The 18,358-nt window shown below is 34.9% G+C and overlaps 1 protein-coding gene across 1 annotated transcript in view; it reads right to left on the bottom strand.

The window, feature by feature from the left end:
• Nucleotides 1-17,447: 17,447 nt before the first annotated feature.
• Nucleotides 17,448-18,358, bottom strand: part of KCNT2 (potassium sodium-activated channel subfamily T member 2) — a 143,480-nt gene continuing 142,569 nt past the window's right edge. The window contains exon 31 of the transcript XR_008202461.1: nucleotides 17,448-17,461. The gene's annotated coding sequence lies outside the window, so the exon portion shown is untranslated. The remainder of the gene's footprint in view (nucleotides 17,462-18,358) is intronic.

Raw genomic sequence — 18,358 nt, 5'->3', positions numbered from 1 at the left:
ATAAATTTTTGCTTATCAGTGTTGCTGCAAGCATTATGTGTTTGGATGATGTGTAGCTGTTGGTCTATTCTGTCTCTGAACAGGATGCTTTGGGATAAAATAAAAGAATCTGATAAAATCGGAAACAAATTTGAGGAATTCAATCTAAAAACTCATCTGCATGAGATAAACTTTCATTAAGAATTGTTTCAAAGTCTGAAATAGAACAAATACTGCATCTCCTTCCTAGGAGTCTTCATATTTAAGAATGGTTGCTTCCATCCATTCATACAGTAAGAATCTAAAATTACATCTCTTCACTTCCTGAGGATATGGATATAAGTAAATGACAATGGAAAGAGTGTGTTTCACACACTTTGTAACTGAATTGGTTTTCTCTACAGGACAAAATAAACAATCATTTTAAACATGAAAGGTTGAGTTTTTAGCATTCATACTGAAGGTGAAATTTAGAATGGGATTAAGATTTTTATTAAAGGCTGTGTATGATTTCTTTTTTGTTTGTGAAGAGAACTCAGAGGAAAATAATGAGGGCTAGTCTTTGAAATGGATTTCAGGATTTTTCGCTCTTATCCGTGCAAAAATTATACTTTTTTTGACCAGTTTCAACTTACATAATGGTCTTTAATGTCTAGTCTACATACTTTTAATCACCTATAAGCATGATGTCTAAGCCAAGATGATCACAGAATCACAGAATTGTAGGGGTTGGAAGGGACCTCCAGAGATCATCGAGTCCAACCCCCCTGCCAAAGCAGGTTCCCTACAGCAGGTCGCACAGGTAGGCATCCAGGCAGGTCTTGAACATCTCCAGAGAAGGAGACTCCACCACCTCCCTGGGCAGCCTGTTCCAGTGCTCCGTCACCTCACTGTAAAGAAGTTCTTGCACACATTGGTGCAGAACTTCCTATGCTGCAGTTTCCAGCCGTTTCCCCTTGTCCTGTCTCCACTCACCACTGAAAACAGTCTGGCCTCGCCATTCTGCCCCCCACACCTTAGATATTTATAGACCTGGATCAGGTCCCCTCTCAGTCTCCTTTTCTCAAGGCTGAACAGACCCAGTTCACTCAGCCTTTCCTCACAGGAGAGATGCTCCAGGCCCTTCACCATCTTCGTGGCCCTCCGCTGGACTCTTTCCAAGAGATCCTTGTCTTTTTTATAATGGGGAGCCCAGAACTGGACACAGTACTCCAGATGAGGTCTTACCAGGGCAGAGTAGAGGGGGAGGATCACCTCCTTCGACCTGCTGGACACGCTCTTTTTAATGCACCCCAGTAAGCCATTGGCCTTTTTGGCCACAAGGGCACACTGCTGCTAAAATGATCTCTTATGTCCCCTTTTTAGTCAATGGACAAAGGCTGATATCTTCAGAGAGCTGACAGGTTATACTGACTCTATCCATGAACAGCGATTATTATGTGATTTACCCTATGAAACCTCTCTGTAAATTTGGAAATAAGAAGAGTCTTGTAATGTCTCACAGATGGAGCCATAACATTTCCTAGCCTAGAGATGTAATGAACCAACAGCATACTATGCTGTCTGGACTTTATACTTGATCAGGAAAAATAGATGAAAAAGCACAGAGATTAAAGGCTTTTTTTTTTCCTTTCCTTAGTCATTGAAAATGCAAAAGATCAGAAGTTAAACTACAGAGCTGAACCCTAGGAATCTGAAATGAAAGGCTGTTTCCTTTCTTCTGTCCTAAAGAAGCTTAGACAATTTAGGAAAACAATCTAGTACCATCTGCAGCACAAAGTAGTTAAGTGAAAAGCTGTTCTGAAAAAAATGAAGTTTTGTGGATGTTGTTGATGTATGTCCTTCATTCTCAAGGATTATTTCTGTGTTCTAATCAAAATTTTTAGGTTGAGTTACTCAGCTTTATGTTATCTTACAGTTTTTAGAAATATTTGCCATCTTAAATGAGCTCTTTGTGTCAGAGATGTCTGATAGCATATAGCACTCAGATAGCTTTCTATTCCATAAAAAGTAGTTGTAAATTAGGTAGGACCAAGAGACAATCAAAACTGAATTTCTGAATGATCTCCTTATTCTAAGGAACTTATCCCAGATATGCTTATGCCTACTTTAAAGCAAAGCAGAATAAATTTAATCCATTAGAGGATACTGTGTTCTCACTGATTTCATTTCCATTTCTTTTCTATAGATGTATTTTAGGAAGAGGAGGTACAATACATTTTAGATATATTTCTTCAATTTCAATCACTGTTGATCCATAAGTACCAAATATTCCTTACAATGTTTTTTAGATATTAGGGACCCCTTGACGTAGAACGGTGTGTGGCTGGCATTGAGGTAAAGTCAGGTGAATGTAAAAAGTGCACAACTCTGCTTTACATTTCTTTTCGCAGTTATTATAAATGTAATGTAAATGTATGTCTCAGTGTAAGATATATATGTGATTTTTTTTTTAAGGCGGGGATGCTGAGGGGGATTATCAAGTTTGATCTCATTTCAAGCATAGTAAGTAATACAAAAATCTTTCAGAGAAAAGAGATGTACGTTCTATGAATTGGAAATGAATGGGGTTTTTTTCTGATTCATTGACAATCCATTTCCATGTTTATAGATGTGCTGCTGAAAATGATGTTTTCGGAAAGGTTATTTTTTAAAAGCAATCTGTTGTCTTAAGTTGGAAACCTCTTTCATTGCTTTTTGATCTTACACATAAGCAAAAAAAGTTGTAGAGGTAAAGGTAAGAGTTGGAAAGTGAAAATACCTTTTCGTAGGAGGCTGCATTTTCTTAGAATTTTGTGTAGCTAGTGATAACAGGAGATTCAAAGCCTCATTATCTTCTGAATTTTTTTCATTGCATTTCTTCTGAATATTGTAGGCTACATTTATTAACTCAGGGAAATTGCCTGTCTTTGGAAGTCAGTTTTTCAATATAGTGTGGAGCCATAGATTTGCCTAAAGTCACGAAAAGTGATAAAGACTAACAAAAAAGTCACCGCTCTCATTCTAGTTAGGTGTTGTGGGGTTTTTTTGATTGTCTGTTCTTTTTTGTTGTTGTTGTTGTTGTTGTTGTTGTTGTTTTTAATTACAATGCAGTGTTGAAAGAGCAGAAATATCACAAAGCTTAAATTTCTACAGGCAAACGTCCCTTGTTTCTGTGCTGTCATGGATGTCTATATGAAAGGGTCTTATAGGACCCCTCAAAGTCATAGAATAGTGTAGTGGAGAGATTTGGAGCTCTGAAATGACTGTCATTTTACCAACTCTAGACTTAATACCAATTAAACAATTTGTGGCGAAGTAGAAAGTTCTCTTAAAACTGACTACATTTAATCTAGTCTGAAAAAATCCAAGTCCACCTGTATAAAATCACAGAATATCCTGAATAAAGTGTTTACAGGCAAAATAAATAGCTTGCAAAATTAGAGCGTATGTGCATGATGCTATAATTGTTCATGGTTGTTCATATCATTTAATAGAGCTATTAAGTCTAATTTAATTGATGTAGACAACTGGTAATGATAATGTTATATTTTTTGGAATTACAATATGAAGTGCTGCATTCCAGTTGAAAAAAATGACAAAGCTGTGTTAAATTCATCGTTGAGAGAAATACTCATTATTAAATCTTACTATCTATAAGATACTAAGTCAAATGTGCCCTTAGAAATTATTTCATCAATACAAACTCTGCTTCCTTATAGCAAGTTTACACTTACTGATGAGTTGAAGCTTTACCTTACTTTGTTCTCTAATGTAACGAATGCGCTTCTTCATCATATTTATGTATAATAACTTCTCTTCCTTGTCTTTCTGGGTAAAGATTTTGCTAGCACTGTTTTGCAGGTTAGGAAGGATGTCTTTTACTGAGGAAGTGAAACGTCTGACTAAAGTGTTCTTTTTGCTGCGTATACACAGACCCGTGGACTTCTTTAAGACAGAATAGAAACATTTCACATGCACTAGCAATGGTGAATCACATGAAGAATTAATTTGGACTACTCATTCTTGAAAGACCTAACAGGAGCTTTGCAGTATTTTCCTGTGTAATCTTGCTCCCTTCTACCTATAATCAGGGCTTGATCTTCCACCTCCATAAACCTTCTGAAGGTTTTGGAATATCTGTGACAGACTTTACCTCTGCTTCTTTCATCCCACTCTTTCCTAAATGAGATTTTATAATTCAACTCCACACTAAAAATGGCAAAATTATTGAAGCAGATAGAGCTGTGTGAAACATGTAGAAAAAAATAATTCATACCTGTCTGTCAAACGTTGATATTTTTAAGCCATCCTATCATAACCTGATTTCATAGTGCTAGTTGCTGGTTTATTGTTTTTTTGTTCCAGTTTAGGATTATTTTAGAGCTGTTTTAGGAACCTACTGTAATGGTAATTTATCACCAGAGTAAAAAAAGTTGCCTGCTAGGAATATATTTACAAAATTAGTTTTGAAAAATGCAAGCTTGTGGAGCCAGAGTCCTACACTTGGCCAGTCTGCTTAGAGTTTAGTTTATCAGTGATAAAAGGATTATTGTAAACAATAGAAACTGTTGTGGAAGTCACAGTTCACAAAACCTGTGAACTTGAAACTGAGGTTTGAAGATTGAAGACCATTCCGATTTTTCATTACTCAACTGCACTTGATAGAATTTATAGCAGTAAACTAAAATTGCATATCAATGAAAGTGCAGTTTTCTTTTATGGTATAAGTATTTGGTATATGGTATAGGGCTGTTTCATAAATTTCTGCACCATTTTAGTTACTCTTGTCCTGCATTATAAACTTAAGATGCCCTTAATACCAACAAATTTGCTGAAGGTATCCATTCAGTTGATAAAATATTTCTCATAGGAAAAAAAAAAAAAAAAAAACAACTTTCAAGAAATGGAACTACATATGGTGGATCTTAAAATTTACTCTTTAAAATATGATTGTATTACTCCTATTTTTCCCGTTAGATTAGAGATAACAGAAAAACATCAGAACAGCCATTAAATGCCTAACCAAAACTTTTACTTTTATCATTCTCATGAAATCTGTGTTGTATCAGTTCTATTAGCTGGCTGTACCTAATCTTTCAGTCATCCATTGTAGGGTTAATTTTTTACTGGGAGGATTCTGTAATGCTTGCACACATCGAATGTTTTCCCATATAAAAACAGACTCTGATCTGCTGATCCAAATTATTCCCCTCTATGCATGTAGCATTCCAATGATGTTAATGGGATTGCTCAAGTAAAGACTGCCCATGGGGCACCTGGGAACAGTAGTCTGTATTTTGTGGGAGATTAAAAATATCACTTTGTCAGTATAGCTTGATATGTAAAACATGTTATGCAAAACCCAGTGCTCAGGGGAACAACATAAATTTCACTTTTATATTCCCATTATGCCAGGAGCTTTGCCAACTCATATGCAAAAATATGTTCTTCTGTGCTCTTTGAATATAAAACAGGCAGCATACTTTGGGGGGTGGGGGGGGGTGGGAGGAGGGAAAAAAGCATCTCTGAAGTAATGTGACCTACTGATTTGAGTGTTTATTTTGAGAAAGAATTCCTCAAAGGATTTTTTTTTTTTTTTTCCTTTTGTGTTAGGAGTTTGGATCTTCATCAGACTCTAACATATCCGGGAGTCTTTTGCACTCATATCTAGTGGTTCACTTAGTTTTCCCTATCCACTCTAGATTTCTGAGATAATATTCAGAGATGAAATATCATGTAATTTTTCGCCAGTGACATTTTCTTAATAAATAGGTCACTGTGAATTGATTAGCAAGAAAGAGAGAAGGAACTTGGAAAGCAATCTAGGTATTAATATTTACCAACTCTGTCATCTTCTGAATATGTTTTAAAAATATAAAGACATTTTTCAAATGTATCTGGAGATTATTATCAACCGATGTACTCAAGTTCAATTTAAGAATTGGTTGAAATAAATGAGAATCTTTTTTTTTTTTTTTTAAATATCTGTGAATCATTTTTTGGATAATTATTATTTTGAATCTGGGTTTGTGAGCTTTGGTTTTTCACATAATCATCATCCTTTAGAAACATTCTATAGTGTAAGAACTATAAATACAGATATGAAAATCAAGATTACTACTGTCTAATCTGAATATGATTCCTCTTACACAGATTTCATTTTCTTTCTACACTAAAATATGTGGAACAACATAAAGCATTATGCAGATTATGGAAGATCCAGAGAAACCTCACTGAATTAGTTTTAACTTGGGTTTTCCACGCAGTATGCAAGACTACAGCTGTTCAGTTATGCAGCCGTTTGCCTAAAACACCACTGCTCAGTGACATTAAATCTAATACTTGTTTACTAGTCAGGACGGAAACACTGATTCCTACTTTACAGCACTTGTGATTTACTCATATACAGCATCAGATTATTCCAGTGTGGATCAGCACCATGAATCTGGGTAGATATGGCCAGTCTTGTCAGTGTCCTCTAGGGCTGGATCATGGCCCAGCCCCTACATGTGGTGGTTCCACCCCGAGTTTAGCTTTCAATACCACACATCACCTCATCATCAAATTTTTAGTATTACAATCTTCCTTTTCTTCCTGTCTGACCATTTTTCATTTTCATTTCTCCATTTCTTTTCAGATCTGATTAAAAAAAAAAAAAAGTAAGAAAAAAAAAAACCATAAAGGAAGAAACACATCCAGACATACATTTCAAATTATCGACTGATCGTTTCGTGTCAGGCTTTCCAGAAATGTTTAACCAGTATTTGGATACTGAATAATGCAGTTGTTAAATTGTCACAACATATTTTGATGCAAATTAAATGCGATAAATGCTGCCACATCACTAACATAGGGCAGGTTTTGGTATGATATACACTTAAACTTGTGTTTGGTCCCCAGTTGGTGAATTCCTGTATGCACACACACAAAGACATTATTTCTTTCCGCTATGCAGCTGTGATCTCTTGCTGCCAAATTAAAGTTCATGTAAATCACCATACTTGCAACCCCATCTAATACCTCCCTCTTTGTTTCTTTGTTCTCCAGAACAGTTTCTCTTGTGTGCCCCATGGATATTTTCATCTTTGCTTCTGGAGTCAGAATTTGGTAAAGATTATAGGGGTATTAATGTAGTTAACACAATATTTTTGCATAAAATGCTATTTGCAATTGCACTGATTTGGAAATAACTTTATATATTTAAGTTTTCCAAGATGCTGTAGGTTTATTAAGTAGGGGACAAAAGGTGCAGTATTCATGCAGAGGTATTTGTAGAGAAATTTCCCAAGTTTAATCAAGCAGTTGTTAACTTTTATCACTCTGTATGCAAAAATGATTTTTTTAAGAATGTGGATTTTTTTATTATTATTATTTATTCCTTTCTGCAATCAGACGTAGTGCATGAGTATGAATTAGGACCTCAAATACAAAGAAGAGATTGTGAGCAGCAGTTTTTGAGTGTTTAGTTGTAGGAACAGAGAATGAAGTGTAACAGGAATCACCTTTTCAAGTCCATTTAGATTTTCTTAAGTCCTAAATAAATAAATAAATAAATGATATCTGTTGTAAGCATGAATGATTGGTGGTTGCTTGCTGAGTGAGAACAGCAGGAGGCTTTGCTGTTAATCAGCTATACTTCTGCCAGCAATCACTAAAGCCAATGGAAATGACTGAAGCACTTTCCATTTGCACGACAAGCACTCTCAATGGCAAATATAAAGTACAAAACAGAAAACATTGTCATCTCAGAAGTGAGAAGCGTTTTTACAACTCACAGAGAAAGTCTGTCAAAGATTTCTACACATCCTGCCTGGTGAGCAGGCAGGTATCAAAATAAAATAATAGAATTTGAGAATTATAATTAAACCGTTCTTCTGGAGTGATTGGTACAACATTTGTTATATATTTATGTAAAGGGATTTTCCAACCATGCTGCAAGCACATTTCTGGCCTAAGTTATTATATGTTCACTGGGATATGTTTTAATCTTATCCCTTTCTGAAATAAACATTTTAGAAAGAAAGAACTGCCACTCCTCTTACATTGATTGTCATTCTTTTTGCAAATATTTTGCAGTAATAAAACGAACAGGATCACAGTTTACAAGAAGAAGTTCAGAATGAAGTGAAATACTACCATTTCTCTGTACAAAATAGAAATTAATATTCATACTAGAACTTGATATGAAGCAGGGACAGTTATTTCACAGTGAGACAAGAGATTGCAGAACACTGGCAGCAAATTGCAGCAATATTTAGCAGTAGTTCCAAGCCCCAGCCAAGTCCCTTCAGGCATGAAGAACTGTTGACTAGAAAGGGAAAATTTACTGATAGTCATCTGTCTAGTAATATAAGCCAAGAACCTGGTCAAAAGCCTGCTTTACTTTTTTCTAAAGACAGGTTTGGAGTTTTCAATTCCTGGACTTCATTAGGAACTCAGTTTGAGAATCTTGCCAGTATAGTTGGTAGCTGATTAAGTAATACAACAGGTTTCACTATAGAATATGATGATTTCAGAATCAGATTATGAACAGAAAGCCTATTCAGAAAAAGACAGCATTGTGTAGTAATATTTTCTTATCTCAATGATTTCTTTCATTGCAAAAAAAAGCACAGGTTCATAAATCTGATGACTAGCTACAGCTGGATTTACATTAACTTTTGAGTTGCATTTTGTTAATTTGGATTTTTTGGAATGTTCTGAGTTACATATCTAAAGGGCAGCGATGTAGTCCAGCCCAAATTTTTCTGTATCTTTGCATGGAAAATAATTTGTGGAATGAAATTCCTGTTTCTTAAATTCTCTTATTTTGACACACTTCATAACATTAAAATATTCTAAGTGACAAACTTTTTTTATTACAAATGCTGCATAGCAGTAAAAATGTGATGAATTCTGAAAACATCTACTGATACTTTGTTTTCTTTCTTTAATATATTTGTTTTTAAAAATGCATCTATGTGTTATACTGTAATCAAGTTTCATAATAGACAAAAGTACTTATTTTAGTATTGCATGTAAAAGATATCAAACCCTTCACATTTTTCAAGCTGAGATAAAACCAGAAAAACAGACTGTACCATTCTTTATTGCAAATATTTGATTCTATAAAACTATATTTCCAAAAGTAAAGTGCCATTATGCTATAAGCCTTGTTCCTGCCTTGCATTACAATTAGTTGAATCAAATTCATACAATTCTGTAGAGATCGTCAGTGAGAAAATGCATTGAGTTTGTTCCATGTTCCCTCTTCCCATTCCTATCTGCTAGTAAATTAAAAATATTGCAATCAGATACAAAGCAAAAGCAGATAAAGCATTTATGAGCTTTGGTTCTGTTTAGATTATTATTATTTTATTTTATTTTAGAGTGGTTGCTTGCTTGTTGTTTTGCTCTGTGGAGTAGAGTGGGACCCAACTTTATAAATGTTAATTCTGACAATTTCTGAAGGACCCACTTCTATCTCCAGTCAGTGACTGCTAAAAAAGTACTGGGTAACAAAAAGCTATTTTCTTCTGCTAGTATATTAGACACTGATCTAAGACTATATACACCTTACTATAGAAATAAGTTGTGGTTTTTGTTGTTGTTGTTTTTTTTTTTTTTACAAACTTTTTTTTATATTTGTTTAGATAGGAAGAAACCTGAGATGATTGCATCATCCTGCCTATGGCAGAGTAGTTTTATACATCATCTTATTTGTAATTAGTCATGATACAAACTTCCAAATGTTACATACAGTAAAAGTTAATCCCATTTTGAAAGCGTCTGTGGGGTCTTGAAAGACCTGTAAATAGAATTATAGAATCATAGGTGCTGGAACAAACCTCTGGAGATCATCTAGTCCACCTATTAGATCTGTTTAAGCAGATTCCCTAAAGCAGGTTTCACAGGAAAGTGTCCCGATAGGTTTTGAATATCTCCAAAGATGGAGGCCGTCACCCTCAAAGTAAAGCAGCTCTTTCTCATCTTCAGATAGAAGATTCTGCATTCCAGTTTGTACCCATTGCCCTTTGTCTTGTCTCTGGTCACCGCAAGAAGAGCTTGATCCCATCCAATTGACTCCTGTCTTTAACTATTTGTAAACATTATAAGATCCCTTCTCAGTCTTCTTCAGACTGAACAGTCCTAGGTCTGTCAGCTTTTCCTTATAAGGGAGATGCTCCAGGCCCCTAATCATCTTTGTGGTCTTCTGCTGGACTCTCTCTCTATAAGTTCCCTGTCTTTCTTGAACTGAGGAGCCAAGAACTGGACAAAGTACTGCATATGTGGCCTCACCAGGGTAGAGTAGAGGAGGAGGGTAGCTTCCCTCAACCTGCTGGCTACGCTCTTTTTAATGCACCCTAGGATACCTTGGCCTTTTTGATGTGTGCTGTAATTCCTCTCCAGCTGTAGGACTCTACAGTTGCCTTTGTTGAACCGTAAAAGATTCCTCTCTGTCCAACTCTTCAGCCTGTTCAGGTCTCTCTGAATGACAGCACAGCCTTCTGGTGTGTCAGCCATTCCTCCTAGCTTCGTATCACTTGCTGAGGGAGCGCTGTATCCCTTCATCTATAAATAGCTGGGTATTAATTGCATTATCTAAACATAATATAGCAGACTAACAAATACAGTAGACTTCAGATTTGTAGTACTCTCTTGATAACATCACTGATTCCTATCATGGAAGGTAATACTTCAGTTAAGACTTTCATTTTTTTTCTTACACTTTCTTGTACTTTTCAAAGAGGTCAGTTGCAATTTGCATTTGCAGTATTGAGCAACAATGTTTATCTGATGACTGTTTTCAGTTGGGAATTTCTGTATCTGAATATTATAGCATCTTTGAAATGGTTACATTGTCTTGAAAATTCAGGGTAATTTCCATTGCTACTTAAGCCAATTAATTGCCTTTTGTAACAGTTATATTAACTGTTTCAACAAAATGACTGCTAAAAGATAACACATAAAGGCTCACTGAATCTTAAGTGACGGCATTAAGACCATTTCAATACATCAAAATATCATCTAATGCCTTTTGCAAAACTGTTATTAAATTTTTTAGCTGCAGCAGGAATTGGCCTTGTTGGGCTGTCACATCCCTATTACCATTTTTTCACACAGGTGTTTGAAAGTAAGACTGCTGTGGGATGGTCCTGCATGCGGCAGCGCATTTTCTTTTACTGAGATCAGGACTATCATGTGGTTTCATAAGTACTCCCACAACTGTAGGACAAACTGTATAGAGTCTTAGCCTGTACCTGCAACATTTTAGAAGTGAGTGCACCTGTTTTATTATCAGAATGTTAAATTCATATGAACTGAAGTATAAAATAAATAAATAAATAAATATCTGCCCCCTACACAAGAAGACCAGATTCAAACCTGTATAATTCAAGTATCCTGTCTGCATTTCTGAGTGACTAAATGAGTTATTTCTACTATAGAAATTCAACACAGGTAAAATTATTTCAAGGATGTCCTGGTTTTCCTTCAGAAAGTTTTCATTCCATCCTTTAATAAGAGCTCTGGAGGATAGCTGTTCACAACAATGATCTTCTCCACTGAGCTTATGTTTCCAATTATACTTGCAGCAGTTGTTTTTAACTGATATCATTTTTGAGGTGATCACTTTCTATTAAGATGACAAAAGTCCCAGAGCTTGTACTCCTTCATTCCCTAGTGTCACTTACATATTGTGAGCTTGTGCAACTCGTTAACATAAGGTTCTACTTATAAATTTTAACTGGGGAATGAATGCAATTTTTTGCAAGTTTAAGCTAAAACTTATAATGAATTTGAACAACTTGTAAAAACATTATGGTGTTCTTCTTCCATTTTCAGCCAGTTTTAACAGTTTCCCTAATCTGAGTCCTTGTATGTGTTCTCTCAGGAAGGTGACCTATTATTATTTCTTACAAAATCTCACTTACTGCAGGATGGTTCTCACTCTGGTGAGAGTGCTGAAGTCTTACGCTGCTGTAGGCAGCGTAATTAGCTGGGAGTGGGATGGATTGTTCTGCTGTAGTTTGTTATTTATGTGAGAATACAACATGTTTACTATGTTCATATCATGAATTATTGACAGAGAAACTCTTTAACCTATTTTGGGTTTATGCACATGGCACTTGAAAATAGCACATGCTTAGTTTGTTTTGCTATCCAGCACTTCTGGCAGTGAAAGAAATTACATGGTGACTTGTCCTGAACAATTTGCCCTAGGTGTCTGAGGGATGGGGTGGGACCAGCAGACCTTCAGATGTCCATTGCAACTTCAACCAATCTGTGATTCACCCTGTTTATGATCTTTCTGATAAAAAGGCTTCTGCACAATTTGCATAATATTATGTACTGAGTTACATTTGTTAACGTAGTAAATTTGCTGTACTGATATCATAACCATTCTGCTTACCATGACTAGTGGAGGCTTCTCTGGATTACACACCACACTGTTTCCCTTGAAAAGCTATTGGGGTTCTAATCTGCATATTATGTAGTAATATATAGCATTTCAGGGTTTCTTCTTACAATTGGAACAGGACTGTGAGTTGCTAAGCTCTCTTTTGCTTCAGGTACTGAAGTGTTAGTAGTACCTTTGCCTTGCAGACGTAGTACTTTACTAGGAAGTTGCTACTCTGTGGCATCATTTTTGTTGTCAGCTTCTTTTCCTTGCCATGGCATATCTATTTTATGCTTTTTTCAGAGTATCATTTTTGTTCAACCATCTTATAAAATAAAATCACATAGCTAAATTTTCATGGACTACAGTCCTCCGTGTGAGATAAAGGCTCAGGAAACAAGCACACATTTTTCTGCTACTGTCTAATGTGAGTTTGCAATTCAACATTAAATAATATGGTAAATTACAGAAGTTGTAACTAACTACTGCATTATCTTGTGAATAAAAAAATATTCCTTGTAGGCTATAGCTCTTCCCAATGAAAGATTTTCAAGTCAGGTTTGCACCTCAAAAGATGTAGACTGGCTCAGCTAGGACAAAGTTGATCTACCTCTGCCAAAAGATATTTATTGTCAGGGAGAATAATGCTGAGTCATTTCTACAGTCTATAATTGTACAGGTTATTTGAATCAATTATATTGAAATATAACTGATGATGTGACCTTATTTTACAAATTTTATATTAATCACATTCAAAGTAAAATAGAAAAAAAAATTGTAATGACTGACTTTATTGAGCTCAAGTTTAGATTACATAATGTAACGATCATTGTGAGTTTTCTGTGGAAATAAGAACATGAACAATGAATATGATATACGTGTACTTTCATGATGTGCTAACTGTATCGCAAATCTCTTTTTACATTAAAAAAAAGTTAGGTGGGTGGTTGTTTATGTTTGTTTTGGTATTCATTTATTTTTTCCCCAAATGAGACATTATAGAGTTCACAACGTTCACTTGATTTTTAAAGGGTTGCTTCTCAAGCTATCTAGGAAGTGGGGAGCGGGGCATTGGCTTTTAATTTCATGTGAAATTAGATACTGGTTAGCATTCAAAAAGAAATTATAATCTAAAAACTAGAAGCTGCAACTTTTTACATCTGTCTTACAAGCCTAACATCTTTCAGTTCATTCTTTAATAACAGAATTGAGGAATGGCTTCTTCATTGTTTTGCTGCCGCAAAGTAACACTGAATGAGAAAACAAGTGAACTGGAATGTACCCCAACTTGTCCTGTACCCCAAAAGACTTTCCAGTAAGAAATGAAGTTTTGAAATTGTGATCAAGTTCTTCATCTAGAGTGTCTTGGTTCATCCTTGATATTCACTTCTCTGAGGACTTATAGTAAGCAGACCCACTCACAGTAACGTCTCAAGAGCACAGGTTCCTTGAGACCGGGTTGGTCTGTTGGATCATTTATTTGCTAAATGAAAAATAGTACAAGTAAAAGGGAGAAGTTAATTATTCAGCTTTTAGTGTAAAACTTTCAAAAACATATTTTTCATGATGGCAGTTGTTTCTTGTTAATGTTTTAAATGTCACAAATTAGGTTTAAAAAAAAAGGCATGCAACTCCTCAGAAAAGCATGGAAGATGTAGCTTTTCTGTATAACCTAGCATTTGTGAGAGACAACAGACATAAAAGATTGAGATGTCTTTCTGATGGAATCTGCCATTAATAGTCAGCAATTAAAAATGCCGTATCATTCGGATATAACCTTTCCACATCCTGTCTGGATGTGCTCTCTAATCTTAAAATAGTATAGTTATTTGGTGTGGTAGGTCATAGGATAATGTTAAACTCTAAATCAGTTTCTTCTCTAACCTTTCTAAACCTTTAATGCCTTCTTTCAGACACAATTGCAGTTTTGCCACCCATTCAATGTTAGAATTTTCGGCAGCAGGATGAACCATTTCTTTTAACAAATTTTTGCTTATATTCATAAAAGAGCATTTACTTTTCCAGTCTAAGTGGATTATATCCAATGAGAAAGTAAAAGGCATATGTCGTGACCTCATTAGATTTGCTTGCAATTGCTAATAAGAGTTGCACATTTCTTAGCACCATTTCATTACCAGCTTTCATCATTAAGAGCTTTAATTATTTAGTAATAGTGGTACATTAGATTAATTAGTTAAGCCTTATTACATATCTTTGTGAAAGACACAAAACATATTTAATCTTTGTTGGAGAGGAAAAAAAGAATCACAGAAAATTTAACACTCATCTTGTGAAGCATGTGTGATAAACTCCGATGTGGATATTTCAGATAAGTGACCTAATGAACGTTGAATATGCGAAATATAAATTGTCTGTCTGAATTAACTAAAGTTAAGGCTGTTCTCAATGATTTATTCACAGCTGCGTGATGATCCAGATCATTTAATTCTCAGTCTGTGCTTTAATGATACAGCATGCTTCATTCTTGTGTGAAAAATATGTCTTTCATTACCATTTAGACCTTTCTGCCATGTGTTAGTATCATGCTAGCAGAAAATACAAAAGCAATTCATATTGGTAGAAGAAAATCCAGCAATGGAAATGGATGAATGAATGAATGATGGAAAATCCAGTCTATCAGTCCAAAGGTTAAAGTAGGACATAAATATTTAAATAAAAGTGAGGATTCCCTTTCAACTCCAAAAGTTATATAAGTGAAAAAAGAGCAAGCCAGATGGGATAAAAAGAATCAGATTTCTCCAGTCCTTCTGAGTAAAAATACAGGTAAATTTTACTGAAGCTGTTCCAGTAAAATCCATGCTAGAATAAAATCACTCTCACTGAAGCTAATGAAAAAAATCTAAAATTTTCACCAGAGTTAATAATAATAAAGAAACAACTCTCATTGAAATCAAACTGGTCTTTTTTTTTTCTGTTTTTTTTTTTTTATTTTATTTTTTTATTTTTTATTTTTTTATTTTTTTTCAGGGTAAGGAGGAGGCTTTGAAAGCAGAAAAATAGTATCACAGTCATCAAGAATTCTGATAATTTCAGTGAGAGAGCATCTAATGGCAATTAACATAGGCAAATATTCTTGTTGTTGTTTAATGTATTTTTAGTCTACTTACATTCTGTAAGGAGATGAAGCAACTTAAGATGTCTTTTGCAATTAGCAATGAATTCTTGAAGAAGTTGGGGCTCAGCTATTCCAGGTAAGGAAGCAACTGAGAATTTTAAGGATACTAGAAAAAAAATTCCTTCTTTTGTAAAAGAAAGGGACTACAAGTGATCTGGAAACTGTAGCAGAGGGCATAGCTGATATTAAGTATGTTTCTCTATAGTAGAAACTGAGGGTACCTGTAATCTGTTAATTATTTTGCCTCACTTACAGGAGAAATTCATTTACTGCATCTTGAGATACTTTTCAATAATACGTAATGAATGAACTAGAAGAAGGTTAACAATACAGTGTGTATCAGCACGTAAACCTTTTCCATTAAACACTAGTGGCGTGAACTGTCCCTTTTCTTTTTAGAGATAAATCTAGATTCATGAAAGTAATTCTAAATATTCTAAATATTTTATCATTTTTAATGTACTCATGTAGACAAGACTTTGTAGTAGTCTCAGACATAATTCCTAAATGAGCTCTTTCCTTCATATAATCACTCATTAATCTATCTAGAAAAAGATGCTTGACTGTCTGCTCAACACAAGCATTGCCAAACCTCTGATAAAGTAGACTCCACTATGTCGATAAAGACATTAAATTATAATTCCCAAAGTTAAATGAAAATGAGCTTTTTTTCTATAGAAAAATAAGATTTTTGTTTTCTGAGATGATGAATACCTCTCATTATTATTGAAATGAGTGACCAGAGAGCACACTTGTCACCCTTCTGAAATGACAAAAGAAAATAGAGAGTAACTGTGCTCCCTTGTAGTGATAGGCTGGACTTATCAAAGTCATTTTGAATTTAATTCTGACACCTAAATTGTAACTGATGAGGCATTCTTTTTGGAGTAACTATGCTCTTCAGACCACAGGTGCTACACTGATAACTGAGTCTTCTCTTTGATAGGCTTTGTCAAAGTATGGTGTGCTGTGGGACAAATCTCTTCTAACCTGTAGAAAGCGACCTTTGTTATCTTGCTTTTTAATGGAATTTGTGTCTGATGTGTGTGATGGAAGGGCTAAACATCTTTAAAAGTAACATTTAATTCACTTAGGAAAAGTAGCAGTGGAAATGGCCTCACATAAATAGTTGTTTATACTTCCAGATGTCTCTGGGGACCTATGTGATATGAATCTCACTTGGCTTTGAATGTTATGAATCTATTTTTCAGGATTGATTTTTGAGTAAAATGGGGATCAACGCACGTATCACCATATTATAAAATAGCTATCTTTCCATAGTGATTTGCATGACAATATCTATTACGTTAAAGAATAGTTTGTGAAAAGAAATGGCTAATTTTGTCCTTATGCTACAAACCAGTGACAGAAAACAATTTGGGGAGCACATGCTTCCATTAACTTGAGTATAAATTTCCCCAACTTGAAGGAAGAATCTAGTCAGGAGGCATGGCAATTAAAGTGGTTAGGCCTAAGTGTCAGAACTCTAGAAATATCTGCCCTTCAAAACAAAGTGGGTGAATTAATTTCCACTATTCTTCACTTCTAATTCTGCCTGCATAAACAGGAATGCTTTTTTTCCCCTTTCAGTAGCACACCTACACATCTGTTCTTCTGTTCTTTTGATACCAAATTAAGGAGATACTCAGTTTTTGCACCTACAATACCTTTATTCTTCAGGATGCAATGCTAAAGTTAACCATGTGCATCCTGCAGGAGAATCTACTAGATGAATAGTAATCTGATAAATAAGAGTTTGAGATTACAAACTGACACATTAATTCACTATGACATTAGACAAAGTGAGCACCATATATCTTGTAAGCGGAATGAAGAATTAAATATTCATTTGCCAGGATGTGTAAAACCCTGCTTTGCTTTTCTACGTGTCTGCAGTGGAAATGTAACTGCAGCCTTTTTGTCCATCCTCATTATCCTCTAAAGGCACAAATCCAAGACAGTTCTTGGCTTTGTTAAATCATAAGCTAGATAACTGCACAGTCTAGTGGCCCTCTGGAACTTGCTAAACATTTAAATATAAGAATATTATTTCTTAATTTGAATATTGTTCTCCATAAGCTGTCAAAACCAAGTAAAAATAAAACCAAGATCAACATTGCTGAGAATTTATAGAAGCAATCCAATATTAACTACTTGTTAGATGTAATGGAGCAACGAACTGCCTAAAGCTCTTTTTGGAAGAATGTAGGGCCATATGCATCTCAAACCCATTAACTGTTATGAGCAACAGTAACTTCTTTACAGTTTATTGTGAGTACTATCTCAAACATTAGTTTGCAAAATGAGTGAATTCAAATGTTTTAAAATTGGGACTTTACAGCTAATTAACTGTCATGGTATTCATTACTTACTGCAAAGATTAAATTTGTGGATGTTACCTTAGAGTGTAATAGTTCTTTATAGTTCTGACGCTTTAACTCTTAGGATATATAATTTATTAAATGGGTCAAATGTCATTGTTTTAGCTTTCTGTTTGGAATGCAAAAACATAGAATCTATTTCTATTCATTTAAAAGTGCTCTTATTTATTTATGCTTGATACACCAGACTGCAAAGGACTTCAAGTTTACAACTAAAACAGTGAATTCTGAGGGAGGAGTAATCTCTGTAGGTCTTCCTTGATAACTAATGTTGTTCCAGACAAATTTTTGAATGATAGTTTTCACTTCATGGGTATAGAAACAATGAGCGGTTGAATGAAGAGATGATTGAGACAGCGAAAAAAAGGAACATGAATGATAGCCTTTAAGATAACTGGTCAAATCTAAGAGGCATGGTCTCACAGAAGTTAAAGACAATTGGTTAAATTCATGGAAAGATGTCTGTGTCCATACGTCTGATCCTCCTTCTGGATGTCACTC

The sequence above is a fragment of the Tympanuchus pallidicinctus genome, unplaced genomic scaffold (genome assembly GCF_026119805.1).
Source record: "Tympanuchus pallidicinctus isolate F22 unplaced genomic scaffold, pur_lepc_1.0 scaffold7, whole genome shotgun sequence".
Taxonomy (NCBI): Eukaryota; Metazoa; Chordata; class Aves; order Galliformes; family Phasianidae; genus Tympanuchus; species Tympanuchus pallidicinctus.
This window is presented reverse-complemented; position numbering and strand designations above follow the sequence as displayed.